Here is an 11,389-nt window from a genome sequence, read left to right as displayed (position 1 = left end):
AAAATGTGCAAGTTATTACCTTGGAGGACCCCCAGAGATTTTCTGTTAAGAATAACTTGCCTAAATTTTCTATGTTCATATTCTAAGCAAATACCTGAATTTTCTATTTTGAAAGCAAATAGACTTAAAAAGAAGACAGGACTCTGTTAGAAACAAGAACATTTCAGTCAAGTACTTCACATATGCTCTGCATGTCAAGCCAACAAATTTTGTCTAATCAACAAAATTCCTGCGTTTCAAAGACCAAATTGTTTATCTGTTATATTTAACAACTGTAAACATTGGGGGTGGGGGTTTAACTGAGTGATGGAGTACTTGTCTTGAATATATTATGCCCTGAGTTCAATGCTTATTATCAGAGAAAAGAATAAAAATCTACTAAACCACAAACTGTGGTGAATTCTAGCATTAATAAAGTTTTCAGGAAAGGATAGGAAATGACTTTATTGCTGAAATTATTTTAAAAATTTAAAACTCCCCCAGAATTAAGTTCATATCTCTCTTTCATTTTTTATGATAATATTATGACTGGTAGTTTCTTAGAGGAAAAAAACTTATGAATACTGGAACTCAAAAAGTTAAATAATTTAATTCAGATTCTGTAAGCACAGGATGACAGAATGAGGATTCTAGTAGGTCTTGACCTTCAACCAATGTGGTGACATCACTTCGTAGTAGCTCTATATAAATAAAAGCATAAGCCCTTGGCTTCCCTCTTCACCTACTTTAAATAGGTCATCATCATCTAGTTATATGAACATTTTTAAATATACTCTTAATGTAATGTTTCAGGAACATACAGAAATCATTTTGTAATACTAGTTTTGAGATATGGATATTGAATTTCCAAATTTCAACAGTTTCTAATATTATCTTAGTCTAAACCCAGAACCAGGGACAGAAAGTGATTTAAAACTCCCCTAAAAAACTCTACTCTACTAAAAAAAGTATCCACGGAAGTTTTGCATGCTGAATCTTATATAGTTTTGAAAGTAGTAGCACTAGAGTAATTTCTTAATGATTATTACAACTAATGGAATCAATAACAGATTTAGTAAAGCATGAGTTTTAGAAAAGCCATGGTAGAATAAATAAATGATAAAATCATACTAAAAAACATTTATTCAAATAATCATTAAGCAATTTTTAAATTTCCTCTATTGTGGGAAAATTATTTCAAATATAATTTTCCTGTCATTATGCATTATTCACCCAATTTTAAGCCCCCACTATTTCAAATTATTTATAAATTCTTTATCAAGTAAAAAAATCAACTAGTCATAATGCTAGAAAACCTTTTCTATTGCCAACATTCATACATTCATATAAAATGAGATAGTTAGACTGCTGATGAATTTTAAGAGTAGAAACTACAGAAAACAAAATTTGGAGCAAGAAAATTAATTTCACAAAGGAGCACTTTACCTTGGTATCAACATTTTGACCACCATCCTTTATTATAGGTGAGGGAGCCCCAGTACTAGGTTCATTGGAAAGCCTTTAGAGCAAAAAATAAAACAATAAAATAAAATTCTCCTTTACAAATATGGAGGAGCATCAGCACATTCTGTCAACTTTATATAAATCTCACTTTATGTAACTGCAAACCTCTTCGTGCTTGCAGTTTTCAGACTGATTCTCTTGATGTGTGTACCAGACATGACTAAGAAAAGCAGCAGAGCTAGTGTTGGGGACATAGGTAAAGGTAACAGTTTGCTACTGCCTGGTTATTTCATTTCTCTATATGCCTGTATCCTCGTGTCTAAAAGAGATAAATAAGTATGGTCTTTCTCTATTTCCTCATGTGCAAAAGAGAATAAATGTAGTCTTTCTCTCTTTCTCCAAAAATAAATCTGTTGAAAATTTAACTTCATATTAAATAGTATCTCCTCATTGATATGATTTTACTGCTGTTTTAAAATAGTGCTTAATTATCTCTTTCTGCCCATACTTCTCAATACAGTCTCACTCTGTTACATATCAAATAGTGACATCCAATATATTGGCAAAGCTTGAGGTTAAATGGCCTTCACAAACTGTCTATCCTGACTAATTAATGACTCACAAAACTTTTGCTATCTGCACTGAAACAAACCTGATAGCCTGACACAAAGCAGAAAGGCACACTTTCCATTCCTTAATGACTAAGCTGTGGGAACAGAAAATGACATTCTTGGTTCTTCAGCATGGAAATCACTTATTAAAGAGAATTCAGCTCTTGCCTTCACCTTAAAAAAATAATGGGAGTCCCATGAAACATCAAAAATGTTTGAAAGCTATATTCAAAAAAGTCAAAGAAAACATGTATTTATTTGACATCTCTACCCAGAGAGAATGAAACACTAAAATTATGAAATCCAATTATTTTTCTAGTTTGATCCTGACTTATTCAGGTCCACATTAACTAGTAACTCTCAAGCTTCATAGGTACTCAGACACTCAAGGGGGAAGACTGTTAGAAAAGGAAGGTCCTGGAAGTTGTACCTCTCTTCTCCTAAGCACTCTCAAAATACCTTCCTACTATGGGCTCCTTCTTCTGCAGGGCTCAATGGCAATCTGCATCCTTTAAGTCTTCAGTCTAGGAAGATGCAGATAACTGAAGAAAGGATGCATTCAAAGACCAACAGCAGGATGTCTGCATGTCTTTGTTTTTGGAAAGTAAGCTGGATGAAGGCTCAACCACCTGCCCTCAGCATAGACATGGTACCAACTACTCAATAATATCTCCATGTTCACTTTGCCAGACAATCCTAACTCTTTCCTACACCACATTTACATAGAATGGAAGGTGAAGGCGGCATCATTCCCTGTTGTTGAATGATACATGCCATTCAACAACATCTAGTCTCCAGGTACTTGAGGGGCTCAAAGCACTCTCTGTAAATTGAGGTGAAGTGGATGATATCACATTCCTATTTGATGTAGACACTATTCTCAGTGGCTCAAATTATTTTAATATCTCTCAATAGCAATCTAAATGATGATAAGTCCCTACAATTAAACAAAAAAAAGAGCAACACTTTTTTGCAAGAATCTCTTGGATCAACAATTTTTCTAGATAACTTTGAATATGCTATGCCCTTGATTCCTATAATATCTTTATCAAACTTGTCAAAAACCCCAGTAGTATGATCTCTCCTGTAAAACCCTTATTCTTACCCAACCCAATGTCTTTCCAGTTCAAATTTCCCCTTCCCCTGTTAAATCCATTCTTATATTTTACCATTTGGTTTACTTGGTAATTTCATTCTTAGAGTCTTCCGTTGGGAACACTAGACTCAACTCCCACAATATTATTAAAAGACCTATCTACACAGTGATAAATAAGGAGACAACTGGCCTTGGGATTAAGGAAAATGAGATTAAATTTCATTTTTTACATTTTTATTCTGAGGAAGCCACTTTAATATCTTTGAGTTTCAGGTTCTCTATCAGAATAACCATTTTCCAAGGATGTTAAATGCAGGTTGATGTATATAGTGCATTTTGATTAGTATCTATGACCTTTTAAAACACTTAAGTTCTTTGTGCTTCTGATACTATTTACACAAATAAGAAATGCATACATGACAGAAATGAAAATATAGGGGAAAAAAGAAATAAAAGCAGAAAAGACAGTAAAAAAAAGTAAAGACTACATGAAATGGAAAAACATCATGGAACGAACCAGCCATAGTTGCTTAAAGGGGAAACTAAACTGAAAAAAATCAGTAAGTAGAGAAACAAACTAAAAACATCCCTTAGATGTTAAATATAATAAATACAACATGATCTACATGGAGATATTCTTATAGTAAAATGATCCCTCTCCAGTTTCATTCCTAGACACTCCACCCTACATGTTTTTGTGGGATTTGTGTGGCAAGAGCTAGTTACACATTGGACACCACTTTGCTAATGGCACATCAGTCCAGTGAACTAGGTGAGAGAAGGCAAACTTGACTCTGAACAAAGCAGAGCAACCCCATGCCCTGAGTCATTGCATAGCAGAAGCCACAAGAGAGAGAGAATACTCTGTAGAGTGTGCCCTGACCCACACCTCCAACCGAGACCTATCACCCCACCTGTTTGTGCTTGTGTGTGGGTGGGTGTGAGCGCACATGCAAGATACCAATTAGCAAATGGAACACAAGCTTAGACTAGGGGTGCGATGGTAATCCACAGTCAGTAGAAGCCAGACCTACCCCATACCCAGAGTCCCCCACCCAGTTGCAAGCCACAGGAGCAGGCAAACTCAGCAGAGCTTGTCCTGGCATTCTCCATACCTGGTCCCACCACTCCACATACATGTATAGAGAGAGCTAGCTGCACATGGATATTCCTCTACTGCGTATCCCACAGTTGCTGCTGCCATGTATGTCTAGAGTCACCTCATCCCCATCATAAATACTGCTGTGGGCCTGGGCTACCCCCAGGCCTTCTCTGCCCCCTGGAGTGGCTGCTTTGTGGAAGCACAAGCCCCTTGCTCCCTTCCAGCTGATGCCCATGGCTCAGAACCTTACTGACCATTGACCACCATACCAGGCTGTACCCAGAGGTTCAGAGATTCAGAGAAAATACCTGCTGCACTGGCAGAGCCCAGCTAGTATACACTTTCTTCCTCAGCAATGATAAACTACTGACATGAATTCATTTTTATATACTTATTTTTAAGTTATGTTATTTGGCAGTACTGGATTTCAATTCAGGGACTGTAACTTGCTAGGCAAGTGCTCTATCACTTGAGCCATAAATGTATATGCATGTGTTTTTCTTTTCTCTTTTTGTATTAACAATATTCTTAAACTTTTTCATTCCCTTCTATATTATCTTTTTCTTCATTAATTATAGTGTTCTTGCACACTATTATTTCTTATATCTTCATTCCATTTTCTTCACCTCACAGTCTTCAACTTCCTTCTTCCTTTCTCCTTCTCTAACCCCAAATAGACATGACCAGAAAAGATCATCTACATCCCACATCATAATCAAAATTCCCAGACAAGTGGCCAAAGATTGATATTGAAGGCTGCAAGAGAAAAATTCCTACTTACAAAGGGAAATATGTCAGTAGTTCATCAGATCTTTTAGAGAAACCCTAAGAGCCAGGAAAACATGGAATGATATATTTTAAGCTCCTTAAGAAAATAATTGCCAATCAATATTACTAAATCCAGCAAAGATACTCTTCAGATTTGATGGAAAAATAAAGACCTTCAAGGATAAGCATAAACTAAAGCAGTTTTATCCATCAATCCTTTATTACAGAAGATAATTAAGGGAATAATACACACAGAAGAGGAAAGAAGATAGTCACAAACACCAGACCCAGGACAGAATGAATTTTGAAAGAGGAATATATGAACACAGGAAAATTAGGAAAGAATCAAGCATATTCAATGCAATAAAGAAGCAAAGCCCAAAGATGAATAAAGATGAAAGACAATAACACTCAAAACAACCCAGGAAAAATAAAACAGAGCCACAGGAAACAAGAAAACCCTCCAAATCAGAAGCTTAAAAGTAAATGGTCTTCACTATCCAATCAAAGACACTAACTTGCCAATTGAGTTAAAAAAAAAATACAACCACATGGCACCTACAACAACACACATGGATTAAAAGTGAAAGAATGAAAAGGGATAGACCAAGCAAGTGGAAACAGAAAGAAAGGAGAAGCTATACTGATATCTGGCAAAGTGGATTTCAATCTAAAATCATTCACAAGAGATAAAAAAGGATACAACAAATAAAAAAGGGAATAATCTATCAAGAAAATATAACAATTATAAATGTACATGCACCAAATATTGATGTAGTCAATTTTATAAAACATACACTATTATATAAAAAGGACAGAAAAATCCAGATTTAATAATAGTGATTATTCAATACCCCACTCTAACCAATAGATAGATCTCAAGACAAAAAATCAACAGATACAACTCAGAGATAATAAATTGCACCAGGGAGCAAATGGACTTAACAGACATGTACAGAATATTCCATTGTTCAGCTTTGATTTTCTGAATTGATCTGGTATGGATATGCATCTTGATTCCATTGGTACACAGATCCCTGTCAATGTACGGAGAGGGGCAAGAGAATCCTTTGGTGATCCAGGTAGTATGACAGTCAACTGGTTACTTGTTAATTAATGGATCATAAAGCAATTAATCAACCACTCTGAGTTATAGTTGCCTAATAAATAAAACTCGGTTATAATAGTACAGATGCTTTGCAAATATGGTGTAATAACAATAGGAAATCACAAATATTATGCACATAAAGGGATGTCTAGCACAGGGTCAGCAATCTACAAACATTAGTTTTTTATCTCTGTGTCTATAATTAGTTAATATACATTTTTAAGTGCTTGTTTCAACAACACATATGCTAAAATTGGAATGATACAGAGAAAACTAGCATGGCCTGTAAGGATGACATGTAAATTTGTGAAGTGTTCCATAAAATATATAAGTTATATAAATTATATATATATATATATATATATACATATACATTTAAAAAAACCCATAAAATCCTACCTGGGTAAAGCACTTTCTTTAACACTCTTTTGTGCTGTTGAGGAAAAGAGATTTAAATAAACATTCCAAAAATATAAAATACTGAAAGCATATAACTCTTGTGTCTTGTTAGAAAATATTTTAGGACCATACCTGGAGAGTATTGTAGAATGAATATTCAGTAAACTACTGATAAGCTATTAATGCATTCAGAACTCTTTCATTTCTTTGTGTTTATTGAATGCAAGGATTTATCAAAATTTGACTCCTAAAAGTAAACTGCTATATCCAATGTCCATAAACCATCTGAGTGCTATCAGAATCAAAGAAAATAGTGTCATTGGTAGAATCTGTACCATAAGCTGACAGTGTCAAGCAAAGAGCTTGATTTTTCTGGAGTAATGGTATTAAGAACAATTCTAATGGAGTACACTTATTTTGTTAAGACACATCACAGCTTTGTCAAGTGTTCAGTAAAAACTGTTCAGTTTAGAATGAAACACTCGATCACAACGAATTTCAACCTATACGCACTGTACTGCACAGAAAACTATGGAGCAGAAACAAGACTCCTTTCAAATCTTTCCAACTGATAGTAGAGCAAGCAAAGTTCAGGGGAAAGTGAATGTGCTGTTCACATTTGCTAATCCTTTTGGGGAAGAAGCTAAGAAGCTTACGTCCAGCTATTATCTCATTCATATCTGTGTTACAAACAAGGCTCAAATGCACCTGTCATTTTTCCTACCATGGCAAAAATTCATTGGGATTATCAGAGGTTATCTACTTTGAACCACAGCTAATAGTAAGAGAGAAACCTTAATAGAAGGCCTGTGGAGCAAGTTATCAGAAAGATTCTGTCATATGTTACATATAAACACATACACATGTGCATACATACATGCAATTGTGTGTTTACATGTGAATACATATACACCTATATGCATATACATCTATGGCTGTAGATACAGAGATTATATATATATATATATAATTTTCTTAATCAGAGAACATATGATTTTACACTTCAAGTGAAAAAAATGGTGTGATCCTAGAGTCATTTCCCTGGACATATTCATAGAAGATGAGGACTGACTGGAGCTGGAGTTCAGTGGTAAGCCATTTTTCTGCAAAAAGGGAAAAACTGGCTCAGTTTGTGCCTTAGTGTTTGACTGTTTGCTTAGCATCTGGAAGGCCATGAGTTCAGTACTCAGCACCACAAATAATAATTGATAATAATAATACAAAAGTGAGAAAATCAGCCATGTTATAATAGACTGTTGTCATACTCCTTCAAAAAGACCAAGGGGATCATTTTCATTTTTCTATGGTATTCACACTCCAGTCTTATTTCCTATGACAGTATTGAAAAGCACAGCCTCTGGAGATTGTTTTTGGACTGAGTAGAGAATTATAATCCAGTTAATCCTGTTTAGTACAACACAATGTCATTTCTTTCAATCCTTTACAATATGTGGAATTTTTCTGCAGAAATAATGCTTCTTCACCATGCAATGCATTTGTGAGCATCTCGTATACTGATGAAAAGAAACAAAAGGTAAAAAAGGCAGGAGGTGTACCTAGTGGAAGAACAATTACCTAGAATTTATGATGTACTTGGTTCAATACTCAGCACTGTCAAAAATTTTATTAATTTTTAAAAATGTATAATATGAACCTTTCACTACCCGGTATGTTAACAAGAGATGGTCACCTTAACATGGGAGATAAATAAAACTCACAGTAACAGATCAGGAGTGCCTAAATTGAACAACTCAAAGATACATAAAGCAAATTATTTTAATTACTTAATTAGGAAAGAATGTAAGTAATAAATGGCTGGATATTTGATCTTTTAGTTACACAAATCATATTTTACTGACACATGTAACTATGTGATATATTCAACAACTAAATACAATGTGTTCACTTTAAAAATTAAATAATTCATCTTTATAGCAGGACCAATTTTCTATAATGTGGCTATGGAGGAAGCACACCTTCTGCTAAATTTAAAAGTATTTTTCTTATTTATACAAGAATAGATAAGACTTAAGATTTCAAGGTCAAAATAAATTGAACACTTTTTCAGGCAACACTCTCATGTTGTAAATGTCCTAGATTAATTTTAAAAATTATTTTGAACTCTAGACTACTAAGGAAGATATTAATAAAAATATAAATGCAATTCACACCTTAAATATTATACAAGTGTTTTGGACTCCAAAATTTCTTACTTTGACTTACTTTATTTAAACTAGGACTACCAAGAGTCATTCATGATCAGAAATCTTACCTGGATGACTGTTTTGGATACTGTTAGCTATCTTTTCTTCATGATCTATAATTAGTCTTCCACTTCCATGTAAAAAATAATAAAGAAAATTACTATTGTAATAGCTACATGAAAACATTTGCCAAATACATTAATTCCTAAGAGTATTTCAGACAATCTCAAAGGTACCATCAGAATTCTATAATATATCCTTCAAATTTGTAGGCTATAAAACTTTTATGAAGACTATAATAAAGAGGGAAAATAAAGTGAAAAGTCAATGACTTGACAGTAATGCAATTAAGTACATGGTCTAGATTAGCTTGACATGTGGAAATTGTCCCAATCTCAGAAAAAGTCATAGTTCTATAACCAACAGCTTTTTGCTCTTGGGAAAGTTGTTTTTCTTGGGCTCAAAGTCTTCTTCTAAATCTAAGGATTTTATGGTTTTAGTTTGCCAGGTTGCTGTGAATACTTAATGAGAGAATGTAAAAAGATGCACAGAGAATGAGTAGAGCAATGAAATAATTTGTTCTTTAATGCTGAACTCTTTTTACAATCCTAACTAAAATCCAATGTGTGTTTCTTTGTTGAGTGCAGTATTCAAATATTTTAGCTATCAGGAAAGGTTGACCACTAAATTTGGTTATTGCAGTCTGTAATTCAGAGCAAATCATCTGTTTAATAGTGTGTAAGTAAATTTTTATTAATACATAACCACCTTAAATTAGATAAATGATTTTTTACTATTACTGATTTAATCACAACAATGGCACAAAATTAATAAATTCCAAGACCTGGTTACTATTCCCCCTCAATGTAATCACACTCTGAATAATAAGATCTTTGTTAAAATGATGTTCAATCTCCATGTTTATCTCCAACTAACTGAGAAGAAAAAAGTACTCTTTTATGCATGAATTTTGATGAAACATAATGAAGCTAATCTCTCATAAACCCAACTGAACTCTGTCATTAGAGAGTTCTGCCTCATGGCTTCCTTGGGAGAAATAAGAAAATATCTTAAGAACTTGAGGCACAGATTCAAATAATTTTTGTTATTATGGCAATGGTAAAAAGATCACTTAGTGATCATGCAAGGGTAGATGGGATCTCCTACAACCTAAGAAAACTTGTTGCAGAATATATATAGAGGCCTTTGGGTAAAGATCTGGTATCAAAGAAGAAAGGAAACTCCTTTGTCTCTTCCTGAAACATTATTAGGACCTTTCTGATAGTTGAAGGTAATCCAAACTCATATTTGCTGAAACATAAAACAGTCCTCAAAGGTAATTCACCATAAAAGTATAGGCTAACATGTGGGTTCCGTGTAAAATTTTGAATATTGAAGAATGGTTATTGTGCTACCAATGTGTTTGGCTAAAGCTAGGAGGTCCAGCTGATAAAGTAGAGAGCTTCTACCTTGGAAGTAATACCTGAACTAAAAACAATGTACATATGAACATATAAAAAGAAGGTATAACTTTAAATATAAATTTGAATTATCATAAAAACCCAAGGATCTGAATCAAAAAAGGCAATATGATCTTAAGTAAAGATTAATCATTACCGCACTGCAAGACTAATGTTAACAGAATGCAGCAGAAAGAGAATCAAAAGAAACAAAAGCATGATTATATTGTCCCCATACTCCACTCCCTGTAATGTGTGAAGAAGGGTTGACAGCCTTGTTTTAAAGTAACTCCTTAGAATTTTTGAATCTTCCTTGGAAATTAAAGAAATAGTATGTAAAAATGACATTCAGGGGAAAGTAACCTGATTTTTTCTGCTCAACTGGACATTTAAAGACACAGTTTATTATAAAAGTCAAAGATGTAACACTATTTTTTCCCATGGTAGGGATTATACTTGGAATAAAATGGACACTTCTGGGATCCTTAAGGACTTTTCCAAAATACCTGAGATAAGGGTTGTGAATTAGCTCAGTGATAGAATACTTGCCTGTCCCTTGTGAGGCCCTGGATTCAGTCCCCAGCACCTCCAAAAAAAATTCCTGAGACAAAGAATTCTGCAATTGTGGCTACTTCTAATGAGTTTATCCTTTTGCTTCACTTCTGACTGATGAAGTGAATTAACTCCCTATTATTCCAACACTTCCTGAACTAAAGGAAATATAATCTGATGTATAATATGCAATAGTTGTAACTATTTTCAACCTCAGGGTTACAGCAACTAATATTTTAATGTAAACACTTACACCTTATGATGATGTACAGAAGCATATCTAAGTGCACTCCATCCAAACTCATCTTTAAAATAGACATCAATGCAGTGCTGAAGAAGCAACTGGACTATCTCTCTTGAGTCCCATCTTACAGCATACATCAGGGCATTTCTAAAACAACAGAGATAACATCACCCTTGAGTATTTTCAAAAAGTTATTTATACAGATAATGGGATATATTTCCAATTTAATATCTTGCCTGTCAGTGTACAATTTGCCATTTAGTAACAGATAAAAGCATATTGTGAACTCAATGTTTGCCTTTGTAAATTATCTCCAAGCCTAAAAGTAGACATTAAACAGGAATTCTTTTGGCCCACTGTGGTATCATATACAAGAATTTCTAATTTAATGTCCTTGGATGA

The 11,389-nt window shown here is 34.0% G+C and overlaps 1 non-coding gene across 1 annotated transcript; it reads left to right on the top strand.

Annotated features, from left to right (window-relative positions):
- The first annotated feature begins 6,351 nt into the window (after positions 1-6,351).
- On the top strand, positions 6,352-6,454 carry LOC141413143 (U6 spliceosomal RNA). Its single transcript, XR_012437964.1, has one exon. It is a non-coding gene; the product is annotated as a U6 spliceosomal RNA (small nuclear RNA).
- Positions 6,455-11,389: the final 4,935 nt, after the last annotated feature.

Source organism: Castor canadensis, chromosome 10, assembly GCF_047511655.1.
Source record: "Castor canadensis chromosome 10, mCasCan1.hap1v2, whole genome shotgun sequence".
NCBI lineage: Eukaryota > Metazoa > Chordata > Mammalia > Rodentia > Castoridae > Castor > Castor canadensis.
This window is presented reverse-complemented; position numbering and strand designations above follow the sequence as displayed.